The 24,785-nt window shown below is 37.4% G+C and overlaps 1 protein-coding gene and 1 pseudogene across 7 annotated transcripts in view; one reads left to right on the top strand and one right to left on the bottom strand.

Annotated features, from left to right (window-relative positions):
• The window catches only part of OPHN1 (oligophrenin 1), a 379,874-nt gene that overhangs the window by 271,390 nt on the left and 83,699 nt on the right, over positions 1–24,785 (top strand). The gene's annotated exons all lie outside the window — the stretch shown is intronic.
• On the bottom strand, positions 11,883–23,034 carry LOC102138631 (akirin-1 pseudogene; annotated as a pseudogene).

The following is a 24,785-nucleotide window of genomic DNA, read 5'->3' as shown; positions in this document are numbered from 1 at the left end:
AGGATATCAGCTTTGTAGAAAATGATGTCTTTGTGTCAACAAGTTGGAATCTACTACCCATATATTTGGAGGTTTCCAATGCAATAACAGTTTGTGATAGGTGATATGAATGATAACCAAGATGTAAGCTGGTTTTCTTCAACCTATATCATTTCTTTATTTCTGTTTACAAAATCAGGCATAACTTCTTGACAATGTACATATATTATAATTACTTTTTTATGACCTTGTTATCTAGCATTCCTCTTAGTATCTTTCTGTTCCCTCTGAGGTTTCTCAGAGTTTTGTACAGTGTCAGCTTGTTCTTATTAGATCTAATTATTTCATAATTCAATTTACCATTTCTACTCATCATCGAAGACTTTCCTTAATACTGTCCTGGAAAACCTGCAAAGCATTGTACATTTCTAATAATATGATGTTCCACAATTGTTGTTTTTCTTGTGCCAAGATCAAGGATGGCACACTTTTCTGTTGACCTCAAACTCATTTAGTTACGAGTCATGAAATGATCCATATATTGAGCTTTATGAAGGGTGGAGGTTTTGTTTTGTTTACTTCTGTATCCTTAGCACCTTGAAACAGGGCTTGGCACAGGATGGCTACTAAATAAATTTGTGTTGAGTTAATAAATAAATGAATGCCATTATTCTTTTCAGAGGATATAATTTTACATGGTTTCTGGTGGAATGTGCTGTTATTCCAAAGGCAGCTTTAGACACTGCAGTGGCAGAGGGAAACTTTCAAAATTCTGAGTTTATGATTTATTAACTTGCAGTTTCACCCTGTGTTCCCTAAGTTTTTACTTCTTACATTAATATAATTTGATTTCTAAGTTCCCAATGTTTTCTTTTTACTTTTTTTCATAAATGTTAATGTCTAAATTCCAACCATGGTTCCTTTTCTCAACTGAAACTTATTTATGTGACTATGCAAACCTTCTTTATATTTAATTCTTATTTTCTGTGCTATTGTCTTTTCAGTGTTGTTCTTAGTCCTTCACTGTCTATCACTGCTACCCTTTATGGTACAACATGGCCTAGTCAGTTGAGTTACCAAAAGATTAAAAAGGAAATCATGGCCGATAATCCCAGCACTTGGGGAGGCTAAGGTGAGAGGATCACTTGAGCCCAGGAGTTTGAGACCAGACTGGGCAGCATGGCACAACCTGGTCTCTACAAAAAAAAGAAAAAAAAAAAAAATTAACCAGGCATGGGGCATGGTGGCATTCTCCTGTACTTGGGAGGCTCTCAGCTACTTGGGAGGCTGAGGTGGGAGGATTGCTTAAGCACAGGAGGTCAAGGCTTCAGTGAGCTGCGATCATGCCACTGCTCTCCAGACTGGTTGACAGAATGAGATCCCGTCTCAAAAAAAGAAAAGAAAATTGTAGCTCTTCCTGAACAAGTCCTGAAATGTCTTTCCCATGTGCGTTGAGGGTCTTCAAGATAACCTCCCGGTTTGGTAATTTGTTAAAAGGACTCACAGGACTCAGCATATATTGTTACTCATGGCTGTGATTTATTACAGTCAAAGGATACAAAGCAAAATTAGCAACGGGAAAAGGCACATAGAGCGATGTTCAGAGGAAACCAGACACAAGCTTCCAGGAGTCCTCTAGTGGAGTCACTCAGGATGTACAAAATTCCTCCAGTATTGCTTGTGACAGCACGTATGAAGTGTTGTCTACTGGGGGATATTATTAAATTATTAATTGGCAAAGGTTTATTGGGGGCTAGTTATGAAGGCAACCTCTGTCCAGCACATATGAAAATACCAGACCCCCAGAAGGAATGCAGGTATTCAACATAAACCACACTGTACAGGCATTCTAGGCATAGTGAGTCATGTTATCAGTTGTAGTAGTCACTGTCTCCTCACTTAGCCCCATTAACAGCTGTGGATGGGCCTTTGTCATCCCCAAGGTACTCGTTTCCCAAAGATGAAGAAATTTGATTTCATTTTGCTGTCTCTTGGTGTCAAAAACGTAAAAACATTTTTCCTCTCCTGGACATCTTCAACTCTTATGCCTTTACCACCAAGTGTATCTTCAAAGTTCTAGGGAGCTTGTCTCTGTAACTAATTGGAAAATTTCTTTTCTGACCTCCTAACCCTGTATGGAGGTTGTTGGTTTTATATTTAGTAAATCATTAAACAGCAACATGTTTTTTAAAATGTTTGTACTGAGGCCTGACATTGGGCAGTTTCTCCCTGCAGTCAGGTTACTTGTCAGAGATGGGGCATGACTCCAAAGAGAATTAATGTATGTTTTTGTTATCTGAAGTGCCCTTGGGGCTTCCAGAATCCTCCTGAAGAGCCCATGTTTCTTTAGCAAAAGAGGTTTTTCAAGTCTGAATCCAGGATACAGGAACTCAAATAAAAAGCTTGTTCTATAGGAGTCTTAAAATAGAAGATAAGAGGCTACAAATAATGAAATCAAATTTGTAGAAACTGAGCAATTTCAATGAGATATGACAAAAAGATCCTTGCAGGAGAATATATACCAGTAGTAGTACCTAACTCTCATCCAGGTTTTTTAAGCTATGCAATTTCCATTTGACCACTTATTCTTTATAGATTGAATTTTATCATAGATTATAATTAAATAAAATAAAGCATAGCCACAATTCGAGTGCTGACAGCAACCTATCCTAGCAAACCTTTCACACACATACTATGTCTGAGATATTCTCCATATTGTCGCAAATAATCCCTAGTCACCTGTGTCAACATCCCAGAGGTTAAGTCAAGCAAAAGCAGAGAATAGGGAAATATATAAAATAATAGATTTTATTTGAGGAGTCCTATTTAGAGTGATTGCCAGATCCATATTTTTCACAATAATTTCATTCCTCAATAACTGGTAGTTCATCACAAATTATCAAGCAGACATTGATAAGTTATCTGAAGATTTGATTTCATAAGCTTCCACAATAATGATGCTGTTTACTAATAGAATATCCATCCTATCCCAACATAAAGCCAGCTGGGAAAAAAAGTCTTATTCTTTTTAACTAGTAATTACGTAGTTGTCCCTATCTCACTATATTGTAATGTTTTATTTTTAGTCTGTCTCCTACACTACACTGTATGTTCTTTGAGACTGAATTATTCTTTGTCTTTTACATTTATATAACACCTATGTGAGCATGCTCGTAATTTCCCAGGGTCATGCAGACTGAAATATTTCTGCTTTTGTCCTTTGTTAATTCCATCTAAAACATGGACTAGGCACTCTTAGGTTTCAGTCATCTGAGTAGATGTTTAATCAACATTTGAGCAACTATGTGGGAGAATTAACGGCATGTGATGATGGTGGGACTTGAAGTCTGTTTGCCAGGGGACCCAGTTGTGAACATCATTTCCAGTACTGTCCAGACACAGGGGCAACTCCCTGTCATTTGTGACTCTTCCCATCTTGGCTCTTGCCTCTCTGGCTTCTTTCTTTCTTCCTTTCTCTCTCTCTCTCTCTTTCTTTCTTCTTTCTTTTTTAATTAGCATCACCATCTTTTCTGCTATTAAACTGTCACCATCTTGATCTTCTCTCCCTCTTTTGGCTTTTACTTTCCCAGCCAGAGTGCACTTCTGGTTTCTTTTGGGGCATCCAATCTCATAAATCTCAGCCTTTGACCTCTCTTTCTCTGTCTCTCTCTCTTTCACTTTCTCTCTCTTTTGAAATAGAATTTACACTTTATTAAAATGAAACAATCCTTGCAACTCTAAAAATTGTATTTTTATGGCACCATATGACTTCATTGTTCTTTATCAAACTTCAGGTAATAGCTGATTCAAAAAGACTTGTACTATATCTTAAATATCTTGTGATTTATGAAACTTCTTAAAACAACTTAAAGTTTATATCTTGTGGCCAAGGTACTATAGACCTAGTTGGGAAGAGCCTGCCTAAGTGAACATAAACATCACATTTCATTGATTCTAAGATAAACTTTTCCACATTTTAACATCTCTTAAATTGGGATTCATCTTATACTTCATGGTATCTCACAGTATAATTGGTGAATTTTTTCCTTAGTATTATAAAAATGATAATGATGGGACTTATAATTAAAGGCATCTTAGATTTGAAGTAGCTGAGGCTTAAGAAAGTTTACGAAGTCTGACTGGTAACCTTCACACACAGCAGTTTTGTTTGCATGTAGTCCTTCTCTTCTCTGCCCTTGAGATGGGATTTGTTCCCTTGAGCTTTACCCCCTTTGTGGACAGGAACTGGAGTGGCTCATTTCACCCAGCCTGCAGTCTGTGGATGGCCAAGTGTTAGCAGCCCAGTAAAGGGTCAGAGTGACAGGCTCCTGCACCTGCCCTTTTTGATGCCCAAGTTCTTGTTTGGTATCGAGGAAGAATCAGGTCACACAAACTATTTGAAGGGTAGTGTCTGCAGAGGATTTATTGGGCGATAAAAGTGGCTTTCAGCAGGATGGGAAACTGGAAAGGGGATGGTGTGGGAAGAAGGTGATTTTCCCTGAAGCCTCACTGTCTGAAGTTAGCTGCATCTATCAGTAGTCTTCGATGCTCAGCCACATGTGTCCCTGAGGCTCAGCAGCTTGCATCCCCAACCACTTACATCAGCTGCTTGTGTTGCTCTTTTTTTTTTCCCTGCCAGCTGATCTGTTTTTTATGGGCACTGGATGGGGGGCGGGGTAAGCAAAAAAGGCAATTATTTGGGTGGAAAAATGGGGTCAGCTGTTTTCACTTAGGGCCAAGGTTCCAGGCTTGAGGGTGAGGTTTAGCCGGGAGCCCAGCCCTTCAGGGGTCAGCTGTTTTCACTTATGGCCGAGGTTCCAGGCTTGAGGGTGGGGTTTATCCGGGAGCCCAGCCATTCTGTATCACCCTCACCAGGTTGCTTCATGCTGGCCTGCAAGTGGTTCTGCTTATGCTGGCCTCTCTTGAGTCTTTCAGTTAAATCTTTATTGGATATGTATTGTGTGCTAAGAATTGTGGTAACTGCTGGAGAGAAAGATGAACAAAATTGTACATAGTCTTTGCTTTTCTGATTATAGACTCTTCTAAAATAGTGTTAACTGTTAGCATTATAAAATGGCCCAATCATAGGCCAGATCATTCTGTTGTTCCTGTGGTGTCTAGATTTCTTAATGTTTCCATGTTACATAAGGAAGGAGCCATTCTGGGTGATCATTTAGGACTCTGTATCCAGTGACCCTATATGGGTATAGTACCAGTTTGGGTTGACTACCTGAAGGTGGTTTGCCTCCTTCATGCCTTCATCATTTACTTCTCAGAGGTTTTCTTCATACTGCCTGAATCCAATACGTTGCATCTGTTTTGTCAAACTTTTCAATGAATTATGTATAGCAAATCTAAATGGAGTTGCCTTAGGGTTTAGTTTCCCTCTTTACTCAGTGTTTATTTGATACAGCTCCAGGGAAGATTCCACTGGGAATGTGTGTCAGCTGGCACTTGCTCAAGCCTACAGTGAAGCTGTTATTTCATTTCTTATGTTAAGTTACTCTTAAGAGGTTGGTGTCTGGTTATCTGGTTAGAGATTTCTTAGTCCCCTACCTGTTTTCTTAGCGTTCTCTACTGGAATCTATAACCAACTCCCCAGTGGACTGCAGGTAGCCAACATGCACTCTCTTGGTAGGGCCTTGCCCACATTGAACTTTGCATTTGTTTGTAAATTTAATTAATTTTGTATAGATTATAAATGTACTTAGCAAAAAATTTAAAAAGTACAAAAGATAAACAGTAAAAAGAAAGTCTACTTTTTACACCTGGCTCCCAGCCACCCCATTGCCATCCCAGGAAGCAACCATAGTTACCAGTTTCTGTAACTCCAGTATTTTTTTAAATAACTTTTTATTATGTAAAATCTAAAATGTATATGGAAGAGGACAATATAAAGAACCTCCTGGTATCCATCATCTTGCTCCAACAATTATCAAAAAATAACCAATCTTGTTGAGCTCTACTCCCACCCACTTTCTTGGATTATTTTGAAGTGGATTTCAGATGTCATACCTAAAAGATAGTGCCTCTTTTAAAAAACATATACCATAATACCATTTTCACACTAAAAACAAAAATAATTTCTTCATATCATTACATTTAAATTTTTTCAATGATTTATTTTATTTTGTTTTACAGTTTGGTTGTTTGAATCAGGATCCAAACAAGGTCCACACATTGCATTTTGTTCAGTCTCAAGCCCCTTTTAATCTATAGCTCTCCCCTCACTTTTTTTTTTCCCATTTATTTGTGGAATTAACTGGGTTGTTTATTCTGTAGAATTATCCCGGATTCTTCTGATTCTTTTACCAAATATAGTCTGGTGACTGTTTTTCCTGTACATTGGTATTTTGGTCTAGAGGCTTAATCAGTTGTAAGTTTAATTTTTTGGCAAAAATACTTTAGAGGTGGTATTCAGTTTTAATTTTACAGATAAGCCAGGTAAGTGCCTGGTTATTTTTCATTTGTTTGTTTTGTTTTGTTTACAACATAGTTTTTAAGTACATGGGCTCTATAGTCAGACTATCTGGGTTTGTCTCCCAGCTCCACAACTTAGTAGCTGGGCAAGTCATATCAAGCTCACTGCATTTCTCCTTATTTGTAGATTGTGGATCATAGTAGCATGTAATTCATAGTACTGTTGTGAGGAATAACCAAATTCAATGTGTGTAGAGCATTTTGAACAGTATCTGTCTTTGAGTAGGTATTCGGTATACATTATTATGGTATTTTATTTTTATTTCTCCATTGTCTTGTATGGTATAGCCAGGGCTGCCATATTGTTCTACACCAGGGTTCACTGTTTATCTTGTAGGCTTTTGAATGATCCTTTTTACGGTGCTGTACAATGAGTAGTCTGTGTGGCAATATGTAGCAGCCCATATAGTCATACAATAAATGAACTTGTGTTGTTAAGCTGTTTTATGCTTTTCATAACACTACTATTTTATAAACAGGATTTAGTGTCTATCTGGATTTCTTGTTAGCAAACTCATGTATCACATTGCCTTTTTGTTTCTGTACCCCTCTTCCTTGAAATATACATGTGTATGTGCCCATAGATACACACCACATGCATTTTCAAAGTCAAAACTAAATAGTATTCCTGTTACAACCTCTCTTCCAACTGAGTGATGTGAAAATCATGTAATTTATGCTGGTTTCCACTTAACACATCTATGGAGAGTTGAGGCTATCAGTCAGCTACCAACAAACAGGAAGTGAATTGATTATCAGCATGCCTGGGGACTGTGTAGACATGCCCATCAACCTCATGTTGTTATATGATTTGTCCTTGGGATCTGACCAAGGTTCTCGGTATTTTAATCAATATGAGATAGATACTTTCGAAATTAGGACCCCATGGTGTGACCCATGATGATCTGGACATCATTTTTGTCATCATTTTCTCTGTGAAAAAGAATAATATTGTGTGTGTGTCTCCTCCTTAGATCTGACATAGAAGGCATTCATGGAAAAGTATACCTTTGTATACTGCACTTGAGAGGTGGTAGGCCTATGCACGGGGAAGAAGAGATTAGGTCATTAATAAAATGGTACTCATATCCTTTCTAATTTAATAAATCAATGTAACTTCTACAGATGTGACACCAGGGAATTAAAGAATACAAAGTTTTCTAATGCACAACTATTTCACTCATATACACACATACACATACATACATGCCCAACTAGCCAAACAATATATAATTATAGTAATCCTTTACAAGATGTCAGTTCTAGTCTTAATGAAACTAGTAGCAGGTTTAGTTCATGGAGTAGTTTAAATGGAATGTGCTTAGGAAGGTCTAACTTCAAAGAGCCTTTAGTCAGAGCCCAAGAAACTTTCTCAGCCCTCTCTGATGATTTCATTTTTCTCTTGGCTAATATATTTTATCCATCAGTGTCAGGTTGGGCCAGAAATACTTGATTTTGAGATAGGAGTCATTGTTTTTTCAGGTTTTCAGAAAAATAATTACATTTATTATTGTGTATTATATATGGGGATAGAGGTAGATATAGATTTGTTAATCCATATCTTCTAAGGTCCCCATATTGTTGACTAGAGTTGGCAGATGGGCCACAAGCCCAACATGTCTTTACCCAGGCTTTTTCAAGTAAGTAAATGCAAGTTCAGATTCTTAGGTGCTCTTTATATATGTGTTGCCAAAGCAGACACATAAAATGCTCTTCATAAATCAACCCCTTGTATTTCCTTTCCTATGATTTAACTCATGTTTTTGTTGATACAGGCTCATTTAATATTACCTATAACCATTCACTGTATGAATGATTGCTGTTATGTTTTGTCAATACAGTGGAAATTGGCAGAGTTGGTCCTGGCAAATGCAGAAGTCACTGTAACATTTTGGCCCATCCTGCCTCATATTTTATCACTCCTCCCATATGCACTTCCTCATATTCATAGTACATATAGTATTCAAGAACTTTATGTACAGCAAAAATATTTTTACACATATTTGAATTTCTTATTCAAAATATTATAACCAACAAATTTGTCACTGTGGTTTAATCACAACACAAAAACATACCACTGATACTATATGCCACGGTTTATAACAAGCGCGTTGTAATTTTTTGCTTATTTAAACCTCACATCATGTTTATGAGTTAGGTTTTATTATTATTCCATTTTACAGATGAAGAAAGTAAGGCACAAAATTTAAGTAAATTTCAAAAAGTAGACCCCGAATTTGAATTTAGATATTTTGACACTAGGCCAGGCGTGGTGGCTCATGCCTGTAATCCCAGCACTTTGGGAGGCCGAGGCGTGTGGATCACGAGGTCAGGAGACCGAGACCATCCTGGCTAACACGGTGAAACCCCGTCTCTACTTAAAATACAAAAAATTAGCCGGGCGTGGTGGTGGGCGCCTGTAGTCCCAGCTACTCGGGAGGCTGAGGCAGGAGAATGGCGTGAACTTGGGAGGCGGAGCTTGCAGTGAGCCAAGATCGTGCCACTGCACTCCAGCCTGGGTGACAGTGCGAGACTCCATCTCAAAAAAAAAAAAAAGATATTTTGATACTCATATCTATGATCTTAAACCATTTTTACTACTAAAATTGTGACTGACTTGTTATACTTGCCACTGCTTCTTTGTTTTATATATATATATACACGCACACACACACACATACACACACACACACACACACACACATATATCTTGGCCCATAGAACCCAACATAGCACAGTCTAAGAGAACTTTCTGTGCTGATGGAAATGCTCCTTATATATTCTGTCCAATATTGGGAAGCACCAGGCACATGTGGCTATGAGCTTTTGAAATATGGCTAGTTAGAATAAGTAACTTTGTATTTAATAATATTTAATTTAAATTTGAAGTACCATATGTAGCTAGTAGTTGCCCCATTGGACAGCACAGATTCCAGCACAACACGTGACTTAGGAATGACACTCAGTACATATTTGTTAAAGGAAGGAAATATTCAGATTTATTTCTCCAGCTCAGATCTCTCCCTTGACCTTCAGACTTATGTATGTAATTTCTTATTTGAAACCTTCAATGAATGTCTATTAGACATTTTCAAACCGTCTATTAGACAGTTCCAAAGACATTTCCAAATAGTTCATGTCCAAAATGAACTATTGATTTTTCCCTCCAAGCCTACTCCATCCATAAACTTCTCCATTTCAGTTTCTTCTACTCCCTCAGACTAAAAACTTTAGTCATGTATGATTTTTGACATCTAATCTATCAACAAATTCCGTAGGCTCTTCTTTCAAATTATATATGTAATCTGACCACTTCTAGTCACCTCCACCAGTTTTACTAAAATTTAAGCCACAGCCATTTTTGTTCCATGTTATTGCAATAGACCTTTTATGTGTCTCTTTTCTTTGCTATCCCTGTTACACTCTTACTATTGTCTACACAGCAGCTAGACTGTTCTTCTGTATTCAGGTCAAGTCAGAGCAGACCATTCCTCTGTTTAAAACTCACCAGTGGTTTCTCATTTCACTCAAAGTAAAAGCAAAAGTCCTTCCAATAGCCCAAAAGCCCTATATAATAGCCTCCGCTCCCCCGTCCAATACCCTATTCTCTCTCTCTATCTCATGATTTTTAATACTCTCCCTTCTTTATTCCACTTTACTTTCACTGGCTTCCTTATTGTTTATTTTTTTAAGAAGGCAAAGTAAACAAATAGCTTAAGTATTTTTATTTGTTTGCAACTAAGCTTGTTAACACTATATAATGAAAATGTACAAAGAATGATGTTGCAGTTTTTGGTTAGATTTAAGTTAAAGACATTCATTAATAAGGAATCTTCAAACATGAGTATTCCAGAAATTTCTCTAAGCCATCTGATCTGAATAACTGTCTCTGAGTAACACCTTACTTTGTAAGGTATTGTCATGCATTTGAATTAAACTCAGATTTTTTCAAAATAAGCCCTGATTTAATAAACTATTCTATATTCAAACTAAAAGAATATAAACAGAACTTTTCCTTTCCAGAAACAATAAAGGAAACAAGGCATTTTGTAAAATATGGTCCTGAGCAAGTCACAGTGAAAAATAAATGTATACTTCTACCTGCTCAAAACAGAGGCTACTTTCTGTTCCTCAGTCTTGGAAACAAGGTTAAGAACAGCCTATATGTGACTTCGGGCAGGGGGTTGCCAAAACAGCTCAAGCAGTTGACCGTGGACACCTCAAATGAATTTGGGAGAACCTGACCAAAGGATCCAAATTCTATTTTTAATAACTAATACAAAGGTGAAGTGGCTCCTCCCAAGTAGCAGTGCTGCCGGGGCCTGGCCCTGGCCGAGGCCCAGGCCCAGCTCTGAGCTTACCTGTTATGCTCCCAAGCAAACCCTGATCCTTCTGCTCCAGGGAAGACCTTTTCCCTTTAGAGGTTCAATGTCCAGGGAGCTCTGTGATTGTGTGAATGAGGTGAGCGCCGACTCCGTGTGAGTATTTTAAGGCTTGGAGTCAAAGTATTTTTCTAACACGCTTAGGCAGAGTCCGTGTGTCAATGGCTCATCTCCAGTTCTAATTTCTCACCACATATTTGTAGATCTACGACCACAGACCTTTGCTATATTATCATAATCACAGCTAATGTCCATCCTAACTTATGATTCATATTCTGTGCCTGGAAACAGTCCCTGTATTTAACAATAAAACCTACACATAAAAACAATCCACTATTGCAACTTATATGGTCACAAAGCATTAATGATCTTCTGTAGAACAAGCAATTTTTTATTTTTATTTATTTTTTATTTTTTTGAGACAGTCTCACTCTGTCACCCAGGCTGGAGTGCCATGGCACGATCTTGGCTCACTGCAACCTCTGCCTCCCGGGTTCAAGTGATTCTCCTGCCTCAGCCTCCTGAGTAGCTGGGACTACGGGTGCCTGCCACCATGCCCAGCCAATTTTTGTATTTTTAATAGAGACGGGATTTCACCATGTTGGCCAGGCTGGTCTCAAACTCCTGACCTCAGGTGATCCACCCACCTCCGCCTCCCAAAGTTCTGGGATTACAGGTGTGAGCCACAGCGCCCGGCCAAGCCAATGTTTTTAACCATAATTGTCATGAATTAAAAACAGAATCCCCAAGATCAAAAAAAAAATTGTACTATACAAATAATAACTTGAAATATACATACACACACTCTCATACACACTTCTTACAGAACTGTGCTTGGGGAAGTTCCATTTGTTGAGTGCCACTGAAGGCATATTTTGCTAAACTGCTGCTCCAGGTATTTTTGTTTAGAAAATCTATCACAGTAGGGCACAGCTGTTTACTGGATGAGCAGAAAAGGAAGATATGCTTGTGGCAACCAAAAAGTTTTAAGGTCTTTCAAGTTGTATAAAATGGACCTGCAGAAATGTTTAAGTATTCTCAGGATGCAAAGTTGGAGCTGAAATGTGTTATCAAACCAGTTGCAAAAAGTGTACAGCAGGCATCTCTTGAGGTCAAACCTGGTACCCAGATATGTGACAAAGCTTCAGGACACATGGCTTGTTGGCCTTGTCCCATATCGTTGCATAATCTGATCATGTGTGGATTTCGCAAAAGATTCCTTCATATTGTTCTGCTAGTTTGGTATTGAGGATTTGCTCACAATCCTCCTGAATCTTATCTTCATAGTCTAAGACATGCTCACATATTATTCCAATTTGTCAGAGGGTAAATGTGGGCTGGTCCTTCTTCATCCATGAGGAACCTGGAGAGCTAGGTGCTATGAGTGCTGAGGAGTGAGGTTGACTTTCTGAAGCACAAGCTTCACTCTGATTAAGAACAATTTCTAAATGTCTCCACCTCTGATAACGACTATATTCAGTTTTGTGTTCTGAAAAATTTGCTCTGGAATTGTAAGGCGCCGCTTGCTGCCGGGTGGGGCGGGCTGCTGCAGACTTGGCGGTGGGGTCTGTGTCTGAAGCGGCGGCGGCAGCTTGGCGTCGGGGCCTGAGGCCCAGAGTGGGGCCGGGCAGAGAGGCGCAGCGCCACCCGCTTCGGGGGAGCAGGGACTCAGCAGCTTAGTCCCGAAGTCCATGGGCCGCTTCAGCGTCGCCCGGTTCGCCAGGTCGCTGAGGGGCCAGGGACCGGGAGTGGACTCGGGGGTAAGTGCGGCCTAAGCTCCGGCTCCTCAGTGGGGCTTGCCAGCCAAGCCCTATTGTTTCCTTTTCTATTGAGATCCAAAGCCAATCCTTATTATTTGTGTATTCTGTATTGGTGAATTTTCCTAGCATTTAAATTTATTTGTCACCCCTGGTATATTTATACTTCCTTGTATATTTCTTCTTTTTTGATAAAGTTAGGTTATGGCTTGTCTACTTTGTTAATTTTTTCAAAAAATTGTGGTTTTAGCATTAGATCTGTTTTTCTATTCTCTACCTCATTAATTTATGCCCTTATGTTGCTATTTTCCTTTCTTTTCGTTTGCTTTGTTGTTTCTTTCGCCTTTTTAGCTAAGAATGTAATTCATTTTTTAATTTTTATTTTATTGATGAACATATTTAACTTAGTGAATTTTCCTTTAATCGCCTTATTAAATGTATCCCACAGATTTTGATATGTAGTGTTTTCATGATCATATTTTAAAGACATTCTGTGATTTTAATTTGTATTTCTTTCTTTAAAGAATTATTTAAGAGAAAGCTTATAATTTTCCATGCGGAATGGACTTAAAAAGTGATTTTTAGCTTTATTGTAGTATTATTATTAGACAATGTTTATAACATGTCAACTTTATGGAACTTACTGATGTTTTCTTTGTAACCTAATATATGATCACTTTTTGTGAGTGTGTCATGTGCAACTGAGAAGTGTAGCCTCTAGTACCAGGGCATAAAATTTGATATATATCTGTAAGATTGTTATTTAGGTCTTCTACATCTTTACTTATTGTTTATCCACTTGATTTGTTGTTTAATGAAAATGATGTGTTAAAGTTTCTTATTTTTAGTGTGCTTTTATATACATCTCTAGTATTTTTGCTTTATAAAGGTGGTGGCTGTATTACTTGATGCACAGATATTCATGTATCTTTATTTGGAGAATGGCTTTTAGCATTTAAAGTGTTCTGTGTGGCTGGGTGCAGTGGCTTGTGCCTGTAATCTCAGCACTTTTGGGAGACTGAGGCAGGCAGATCACTTGAGGCCAGGAGTTCAAGAATAGCCTGGCCTAAATGGTGAAACCCCATTTCTACTAAAAATGCAAAAAATAGCGGGATGTGGTGGGCGCCTGTAGTCCCAGCTACTTGGGAGGCTGAGGCATGAGAATCACTTGAACCTGGGAGGCGGAGGTTGCAGTGAGCCGAGATTGCACCACTGTACTCCAGCCTAGGCCACAAATAAAAGTGTTCTTTGTTTAATTTAATGCTTTTTGACTTGAAATCTATTTTGTCTGATATTGATTCCATTTGCCTGGTAGACTTTTGACCATTCCTAAATTTTCCTCTTTTGCTTCACATTCCTTTAAACTTCCAGTCTTCACAGGGTATCTCTCCCTTATTTTTTGCCACTTTTTCTCTTACAAATGATACCTTTCAAAGTCTGCCTTTTGAAGACTGCATAGAAAGCTCTTCCCCAAGGCTCTAATCTACCAGTTTGTCATTATTTTTGTGCTTTGTGTGGACTTTGTCTTTCTGGTTGTGATTTCAGATTAATCTTAGGCTACTAGCCCCTTCTTTTCTCATTAACACTCCTGTTTCAGCATTGTCCTTGCTCTCTGGAAAGACTTGTGAGTGATAGCTTGCTGGGATTTCTTTTTTTTTTTTCTACTTACAATTTAATATTTAAGTATTTTATTATATAGGTGTTTTCTTTCTTTTTGTTATGTGAAGGGCATGGCTTTATGTACTTTTATGTTGTTCTGGTGGCTCTATATTGTTTTGTAGAGGATGTGTTTGGAAATTTTGATTTACATAGTCACCATTGTCTTAACATAATATTTTCCATAGGGTTAAAAATACTTTGTAAATATATTTTTTTATTGTTATACTTTAAGTTCTAGGGTACATGTGCACGACATGCAGGTTTGTTACATATGTATACATGTGGCATGCGTGAATATTTTAATAGCTATATGATACTATGATACAAAAATATACCAATAATTTTTCCAATAATTTCCCTCTTTAGCATGTTAGTTTTTTTCCTTTTATGTGATGACATATTTGTGCATAAGTTAATTCCACTACATACTTTGGGTAGATTTACCAAAATATAATTTTTGCCTCAAGGTTATAAATATTGTTAATAATCTTGACATAGTTTGAACACAGGGAGAATCAATTGGCATATGGATATATATTAAGCTGCTAACTAGGGTAGCCTCTATCCTTTTTTCAGGTAGCACCTTTCTCTTTTACATATATATCATGAGCCTGGCCTGAAATAGCTAGTAGGTACCAGTGTGGCTATTTCTGGTGTTTACAGCCAGCATCTCTGTTGAGTGATAGAACTTTGTGCCAATACTAGTTATTAAGTATTTGGAGATCTTCCACCTCCACAGATTATAACATTTGTTATTCTGTGGTTAGATTTTCTTTACTTAGGGCACACACTTGTCTTATATTCAGTGATAACAAGAGGACAAATGGCCTTTCTTTCAGCTGTCCTTTAGTCTGGCATCCCTGGGTTTTATAATTGAAGAAGAGGGGTGATGTTTAAGAGCCTAAAATACAACTGGCAAGACCTTAACTTGGAGAAACTAATCAATCCTCACATTAGTCATTACTGCTTTCGTGGCTTATGTCAGAGCGTGATGGGCTTATTTCTGCCCACGCTTTCTGTTAGTCACTTGTTTTTCCTCTCACTTGATCTGTTTTATCAACTGCAATTAATGAAAGCTGGGCTTACTATTCATGCAACTAGATTTTTCTCAGTAATATTATATTATCTACCATTTCCTGAATTAACTGAGACACTCTGACATGATCTGTGTACTTTAGGTGAGCCATTGTAACTTTCTGTAGTTGTTTTGTTTGGTTTGCCTCTGAATGTAAAAATAGCATTGTGTTCTCATTTGAGAGTGGTGGTTAGAATCTTTACCAATATATTTTCTATGGTTATTTTTACTTTCAATCTTTTTATTCATCACATTACATGGTAGATGGCTTAGCAATATTTATACAGTAATTCCACAAACCAGCCTCATCCTAGAATCACCTTTGAGACATTATTATTTTTTTAAATACAAACTGCCAGGCCTCATCATGGACCCAATGAATTAATCTCTTGCATTGGGATCCGGAGATCTGCATTTTAAACATCTGCCCAAGTGACTGTCATGCAATTTGGTACCTGACTGTAGACTTATTTTTGAGATGCAAAGTTTAATGCATACCCAACCAAATCATGACCCCAGTGCAGCTCTTAAGTGGTCATCTCTGTGCTAGTTTTTAGAGCTTGTCACCCTTGCTGTATATATATGGCATGCTCCAGGGTGCATTTAAAGCTTTATTTTCTCCATATGTTTAGAAAGTCATTCCTTAACCCAATAACCTATTAAAATTCACTTATGTTTTATTTGTATTATTTAGTGGTTGTATTTTACATTTTATCTCCTCCATGCACTTGAAATTGAATATGTTGTTTGGTTGTGAAATAGAGATCTAACTTATTTTTTCCCAAATAGTTAATTTTCTATGTTCCATTTTTTGAACAATTCTGCTTTTTTCCCACCAATTTAAAATGCTGCTTTTATTGTACATTAAGTTCTTACATTTATACGATGGTCTTATCCTGAGCTTTCATTTTTTCCACTGGCCTAACTATTCTTATACTACTATGACCATGCCACATCATTAATCATTTTCCTTTTGAGTAGCACAAAGTTTCCACAATTACTGTTTAAAAAATGTTTCACTCATTTTGCTAGTTTATTATTCCATGTAAACTTTAGAATTATTTTATCACATTCCAGAAAATTAGCTTGTTGGCATTTTGACTGTAATTATACTAAATCTATTAATTAATTGGAATCAAGTTGACAACATGCAATATTTAGTCTTTCTATCCAGGATCACAAAATTTTGTTTTTCATTTACAGAAGTATTTTTGTGTGTAATACTTTTATTTATATTATTTCTGAGACTTAAATAAATCACTCTCTCTTCTCTCCTCTGTCTCCCACACACATACACATACAGTGCCACTATTTTTTCTATTACAATTTTGAGGTGTCTATTACTGATATATAGGATGCTTATGATTTTTATATCTTCATTCACTGACCAGGAATTTTAACAAGCTTTCTTGTTAATGTTAAAAACGTTATCAATAGGTCTAAGCATGGTGGCTCATGCTTGTAATCCCAGCACTTTGTAAAGCCAAGCGAGAGGATCTCCTCAGCCCAGGAGTTCTAGACCAGCCTGGGCAACATAATGAGACCCCATCTCTACAAAAATTAAAAGTACAAAAATTGCTGGGCATGGTGGTGCGAGCCTATAGTCCTAGCTAGTTGAGAAGCAGAGGAATGAGGGGCCCTTCAGCCCAGGAGTTTGAGGCTGCAGTGAGCCATGACCACACCATTGCACTGCAGCCTGCATGACAGAGTGAGACCCTTTCTAAAAAAACAAAAACAAAAAAAGTATCAGTAGTTTCTCTTGCATTTTTCAGTTAGACAGTTATATGATAGGTAAATAATGATTATTCTATCTCCTTTCCAATGGGTTTGACTTTTCTGTTTTTGTTTCTTTTTAAAATTACATTGAGAATCCAGTTCCTCACCACCTTTGCTGTTCATTACACTCAGTGAAGAGTTTATTTTTTTAATTTTTTTATTTATTTTTTATTATTATTATACTTCAAGTTCTAGGGTACATGTGCATAATGTGCAGGTTTGTTACATATGTATACTTGTGCCATGTTGCTGTGCTGCACCCATCAACTCGTCAGCACCCATCAACTCGTCATTTACATCAGGTATAACTCCCAATGCAATCCCTCCCCCCTCCCCCTTCCCCATGATAGGCCCCGGTGTGTGATGTTCCCCTTCCCGAGTCCAAGTGATCTCATTGTTCAGTTCCCACCTATGAGTGAGAACATGCGGTGTTTGGTTTTCTGTTCTTGTGATAGTTTGCTAAGAATGATGGTTTCCAGCTGCATCCATGTCCCTACAAAGGACACAAACTCATCCTTTTTTATGGCTGCATAGTATTCCATGGTGAGTTTTTTTAAAAAGTATCAGGACTCACCTGAATCAGAGATTCTGCTTTACCTGATGTAGAGGGAAGGTGGGTATTGTCATTTTTAAAAGCCTCTCAGATGTTTCTAGAAGCTGTGTTTGAGAATCATTGTTCTAGACACTCTGACCAAATGATAAGTAGTACTAGTGATAGCAGACATCCTTTTCTGGCTTCTGATCATAAGCTTCTAGTATTGCACCATTAATGGTGATATGAGCTGATCATTTGAGATTGACTCAATGGTGTGTTGGAGGCAGCTGGTACCTGCTCAAAAGGTGTAACTGTACACATATTTTCCCAACTTTACATTCATTGACATTATGTTGATCACTTCAAATCAGCCATGGTTGATTCACATGGAAATTGACAAATGCTAAAATCAGCACTCTCCACCTTCTGTGTCGACCTGTTCATTATTTACCAGCACATCACAGTAAATCTTTATTAGCTTAAAGAAGTATTCTTTAAAAAAAAAAAGTATTCTTTTATTATTACGCTAAGAATAATTTTTGTCCTTCGTTATCATTTGTATTTCATTGCAGCTACCTTTTAATCACATTGTCATCTTCTATCAGCCGAGTTCTAAAACCTTGTGTTTCTCACTGTAAATGCTTTTTTCCAGAGGGATTCCTGTATTCTGATTCTTCAGAGAGTTTTCCTTCTATTAAACTACACTGACTTTTCCTAAACCTAATAACTCTTTTTATGGAGGAAACTTTTTTTCTTCTTCATCCTCCCTCCTGCTACCCTTCCTGTCCTCTGATACTCACCAATCTGCTCTCTATCTTCATGAGATCCACAGACCTAAGAACTTGTTTAGTTTGTTCTTTTGATTGGTTTATAGACAAGCAAGAGTCAAATTTGAGTTTGTAAGATATCAGCGTGAGTTCTTGCATAAAAATTTCAGATACAAATGAGTAAAGAAATTAAAAAATCTTCCAATAATCACTGCTGTGGTGAGCCACGGATTCAGAAGGTAGGGTGTTTGGGTGGAAAAGAGTGGTTCACAGTGGACAACCTAGAGGAACAGATGGGCTGCATGTTATTCAGGTAATCCTGTATGAATACTGTCTTGTCATAAAGATGTATGTAAGAATTACAGACTATGGCCGGGCACAGTGGCTCACGCCTGTAATCCCAGCACTTTGGGAGGCCGAGGCTGGCAGATCACTTGAGGTCAGGAGTTCAAGACCATCCTGGCCAATATGGTGAAACCCCACCTCTACTAAAAATACAAAAATTAGCTGGGTGTGGTGGCACACACCTGTAATCCCAACTACTCAGGAGGCTGAGGCACGAGAATCGCTTGAACCTGGGAGGCAGAGGTTGCAGTGAGCGGAGATTGCACCACTGCACTCCAGCCTGGGCAACAGAGTGAGACTGTCTCAAAAAAAAAAAAAAAAAAAAAAAAAAGAATTACAGACTATAAAGCTGGAATTGCTATTCTCTGAGAAGTAATTATAATGTACAAATCATCGTCTAGTCAGATGAATGTAGACCAACATGCTATACAATCAAGCTGAAATTGGAGTTGACAGTGTCTTATGAATATTAGGGATCCTAACAGACACATGGCTAAATTGATGTTTACTTTCAATGAGAATGGAACAGGCCTTGGGCAGGGCCATGCTTTTTCTATACCCAGATTTTTGAGGGGTTTTATCCTGACGGGATAATGAATTTTATCAAATGCTTTTTCAGTATCAATTGAAATTCTTATATCGTTTTTGTCCTTCATTTTATTGATATGATGTACTGTATTGATTTATTTGTGTATGTTGAACCATCCTTGCATCCCTGAGATAAATCCCACTTGGTCATGATAAAGGATTTTTAAAATTTGTTGAATTTGGCTTGCTAGTATTTTGTTGAGTATATATATGTATATCAGTGGTCATGGCCAGTAGTTTTTTTGTTGTTGTTGTTCGTTTGTTTGTTTGATGTATCTTTGTCTGGTTTTGGTATCAGGGTAATATTGGCCTTGTAGAGTGAGTTTGGAAGTACTCCTTCCCACTCTATTTTTTCAGAATAGTTTGAGTAGGTTTAGTATTAGTTCTTCTTTAAATGTTTGGTAGAATTCAACAGTAAAGCTATTGGGTCCCAGACTTTTCTTTGCTGTTAGACTTTTTATTATGCCTTTGATCTTGTTCCTTGTTATTGGTCGGTTCAGGTTTTGGATTTATTCCTGGTTAAATCTTGGTAGGTTGTGTGTGTCTAGGAATTTATGAATTTCTTCTAGTTTTCCCATTTATTGGCATATAGTTCCTCATAGTAGCCACTAATTACCCTTTGATTTTCTGCAGTATCAGTTGTAATGTCTCCTTTCTCATCTCTGATTTTATTTATTGGTGTATTCTCTCTTTTTATCTTAATCTGGCTAAAGGTTTGTCAATTTTATGTATCTTTTCAGAAAACCAACTTTTTGTTTTATTGATCTTTTTGTTTTATTATCATGTCAAATTCATTTTATTTCTGCTCTGATCTTAATTATTTCTTATCTTCTACTAATTTGGAGTTTGGCTTGCTCTTGCTTTTCTTGTTCTTTAAGATGAATCATTAGGTTATTTGAAGCTTTTCTTTTTGATGTAGGCATTATAGCTCTAACCTGCCATCTTAGTACTGCTTTTACTGTATCCCATAGGTTTTAGTATATTACATTTCCACTATCATTTGCTTCAAGAAAATTTTCAGTTTTCTTCTTAATTTTACCATTGGCCCACTGATCATTCAGGAGGATATTAATTTTCATGTGTTTATATAGTTCCCAAAGTTCCTCTTGTTACTGATTTCTGGCTTTTTTTTTTTTTTTCCATTGTGGTCAGAGAAGATGCTTGATATTATTTCAGGGTTTTTGAATGTTTTAAGACTTGCTTTACGGGTGGGTGCAGTTGCTCACGCCTGTAATCCTAGCACTTTGGAAGGCTGAAGTAGGCAGATCGCTTGAGTCCAGGAGTTCGAGACCAGCCTGGGTAGCATAGTGAAACCCTGTCTTTACTAAATGTTCAAAAAATTATCCAGGTGTGGTGGCACACACTTGTAGTCCCAGCTACTAGCCAGGGCTGAGATGGGAGGACTGCTTGAACCTATGAGGCCGAGACTGCAGTGAGCCACTGCATTCCAGCCTGGGTGGTGGAGTGAGACCTTGTCTCAAAAAAAAAGACTTGTTTTGTGACCTAACATATGGTCTGTCCTTGAGAATGTTCCATATGCTGAGGTGAAGAATGTGTATTCTGTAGCCATTGGATGAAATGTTCTGTAAATATCTACTAGATCCATTTGGTCCATAGTGCAGATTAAGTCCAATGCTTGTTTGTTGATTTTCTGTCTGGGAGATCTGTTTAATGCTGAAAGTGGGGGTGTTGAAGTGTTTAGCTATTATTCTATTGAAATCTACCTCTCCTTTTAGCTCTAATAATATGTATATGTTTGGGTGCTCCAGCATTGGATGTATTACATTTAAAATTGTTATTTCCTCTGGCTAAATTGACCCCTTTATCATTATGGGGTCATAATGATCTTCTGAAGATTTAAAGTACTGAAGGAAAAAAAAAACTTTTATTGTAGAATAGTATATCCAGTGGAAATGTCCTTCAAACATGAAAGAGAAATAAAGAAAGAAATAAATATGGAAGGTCATATTTCCCGACAAACAAAAGCTGAGGGATTTTATCAATACGAGATCTGTCCTATAAGACAGATGATCTTCTTTGTCTCTTAAAGTTTTTGTCTTGAAATCTATTTTTTCTAATATAGGTGTAGCTACTCTGTTCTTTTTTGGTTTCCATTGGCATGGAATATCTTTTTTCCACCCTTTTATTTTCAGTCTATGTGTGTCTTTACAGGATAAATGTGTTTTTTGTAGGCAAGAGTCTAATTATTTTATCCATTGAGCTACTGTATGTCTTTTGATTGGAGAGTTTTTTCCATTTATATTCAATGTTATTATTGATAAGTAATGATTTACCCCCTCCCATTTTATTATTTGTTTTCTAATTGTTTTATGGTCTTGTCTTCCTTCTTTTCTTTCTGTCTTTTTAGTGAAGTAGATTTTCTCTAGTGGTATTATTTTAATTTCTTACTTTTTATTTTTTGTGTATCCATTGTATCTTTTTTGATTTGAGGTTATTAAGAGGTTTGCAAATTCTCTCTTATAACCCATTATTGTAAACTGATGCCAACTTATGACTGATAGCATAAACAAACAAGAAAAAAGGAAACTAATAAAAACTTTACACCATAATTTTTTCTGCCCACTTTTCAGTTTTTTGTTGTTTCCATTTATGTCTTATAGTACTCTCTATGTCTTTAAAAGTTGTTGGAGTTATTATTTTTTATTGGTTAATTGTTTAGTCTTTCTACTTAAGAGAAGTTGACACATTACAGTTATGGTGTTATAATATTCTTTGTTTTTCCGTGTACTTGCTATTACCAGTGAATTTTATATCTTCAGGTGATTTATTAGTGCTCATTACTGTTCTTCTCTTTCTGAATGAAGTACTCTCTTTAGCATATCTTGTAAGATAGATCTGCTATTGATGAAATCTCTCAGCTTTTGTTCGTCTTGGAAAGTCTTTATTTTTCCTTCATGTTTGAAGGACATTTTCACCAGATATACTATTCTTGGGTAAGAGTTTTTTTCTCCTTCAGCACTTTATGTCATGCTGCTCTCTCTTGGCCTGTAAGGTTTCCACTGAAAAGTCTGCTATCAGACATATTTGAGCTCCTTTTTATGTTACTTGTCTCTTTTCCCCTTGTTGCTTTTAGGATCCTTTTTTTTTTTATCCTTGATCTTTAGGAATATGATTATTAAATGCCTTTAGATATTCTTGTTTGGGTTAAATGTCTCTGGTGTTCTATAACCTTCTTGTACTTCAAAGTTGATATCGTTGATACTATCCCATTGAATAAGCTTGCTACCCCTATCTCTTTCTCTACCTCCTCTTTAAGGCCAATAACTCTTATATTTGCCCTTTGAGACTATTTTCTAGATCCTGTAGGCATGCTTCGTTGTTTTTCATTCTTTTCTCTTTTGTCTCCTCTAAATGTGTATTTTCAAATAGCCTGTCTTCAAGCTTATCAATTCTTCTGCTTGATCGATTCTGTTATTATAAGGTTCTGATGCATTCTTCTGCATGTCACTTGCATTTTTCAACTCCAGAGTTTCTGCTTGATTTTTAAAATTATTTCAATGTCTTTGTTAAATTTATATGATAGAATTCTGAATTCCTTTTCTATATTATATTGAATTTCTTTGAGTTTTCTCAAAAGAGCTATTTTGATTTCTCTGTCTCATATGTCACATACCTCTGTTTCTCCAAGAGTAGTCTCTGATGCCTTATTTAGTTCATTTTGGAAGGTCATATTTTCTTGAATGGTCCTGATGCTTGTGAATGTTCATCTGTTTCTGGGCATCGAAGAGTTAAGTAGTTAGTGTAGTGTTCTTAGTCTGGGCTTGTTTGTACTTGCCCTTCTTGGGAAGGCTTTCCAGATATTTGAAAGGACTTGAGTGTTTTGATCCAAGCCATATCTGCATTAGAGAGCATCCCATACCCAGTAATTCTGTGGTTCTTGCAGATCTGTAGTAGTACCACCTTGACGGTCTTGAATAAGATCTGGAAGACTTCTCTGGATTACTAGGCAGAGACTCTTGTATTCTTTCCTTACTTTCTCCTTTTACTTTTTAAGTCCACTTTTACTTTTCCCTCTACTTTTCTGAAGCAGAAGGAGTCTCTCCCCAGAGCTACCACAGCTGGGAATGTGTTGAGTCATACTTGAGGCCCACAAAATTTCATCTAAGGCCCAATGAGTACTATCTGGGTTTTGCTTCTGGTTATTTAGGGTCCAAGGTTCTTTAGTCAGCATGTGATGGGTCCTGCCAACACTGGGTTCTTCCATTCAAGGCAGTGGGTTCCCTTCTGGCCCCAGGTGTGTGTAGAAATGTCTGGGAGCTAGGGTCTGGAAAAGGGGCCTTAGGACTCTGATGAGTGCCCTAGGGTACTGTGGCTGAGCTGGTATACAAGATGCAAGACAAAGTCCTCTTTACTCTTGCCCCCTCTTTTCCTCAAGCAGAAGGAAGGGGTCTCTTTTGGAGCCTTGAGGTGTGCTGTATGGGGTGGTGCAAGGACTCCCATAGCCACAGTAGGTTGCATGCCTCCCAAGTTCACTGGCTCTGAGCCCAGTTCAACACTAGGACTAATGTAAGAGTTGCAGTCCTTGTGGCTTAGAGTGCTCTTCAAGTTTATTTAGGGACCCAGAGCACTTTAACCTGCCGTGTCAAGGCTTAGAACTGGGATGTGTGATTCCCCTCTAGCTAGGGCTGGTTTAAATGTTTCCTGTGTGGGTTGTCCTTAGCTGAGTTCAGCCTGATTTTGCTTTCTTCTGTGTGACAGGGTAGCATGGGATTCAATGCAGTGTCTCACAACTACTGCACTCTCTCTTTCTCAAGTACACATATTCCAGTATCTCTTTTTTGGAAAAATTTTTGCTCATATTTTCTTACCCATTTTTTACTTGGGTTATTTGTTTTCTTGTTATTTAGTTGTTTGAGTTACTTCTATATTTTGAATATCAGCCCCTTATCAGATTTATGGTTTGCCCTTGTTTTTACCCAATCCGTGGGTTGTCCCCTCACTGTGTTGTTTCCATTTCTTTGCAGAAGCTTTTTAGTTTGGTGCAATTCCATTTGTCTATGTTAGCATTTGTTGCTTGTGCCTTTAGAGTCTGATCCAAGAAATCATTGCCTGGACAAATGTCATGGAGCTTTTCACCTATGTTTTCTTGTAGTAGTTTTATGGTTTCTGGTCTTACATTTAAATCTTTATTCACTTTGTGTTGATTTTTGTACACACTATAAGATAGGGTCCAATTTCCTTCTGTATGAGGATATCCAGTTTTTCCAACACCATTTACTGAATAGAGTATCCTTTCCCCGTTGAGTGTTCTTGGCACCTTTCTCAAAAAATCAATTAACTCTAAGTACTTGGGCTTATGTCTGGATTTTCTATTCTGTGCCATTGGTTGATTGGTCTGTTTTTATGCTAGTACTATGCTGTTGTGATTATAATAACTTCATAATATATTTTGAAGTCAGAGAGTGTGATACCTTCATGTTT

Source organism: Macaca fascicularis, chromosome X (genome assembly GCF_037993035.2).
Source record: "Macaca fascicularis isolate 582-1 chromosome X, T2T-MFA8v1.1".
Lineage (NCBI taxonomy): Eukaryota > Metazoa > Chordata > Mammalia > Primates > Cercopithecidae > Macaca > Macaca fascicularis.
This window is presented reverse-complemented; position numbering and strand designations above follow the sequence as displayed.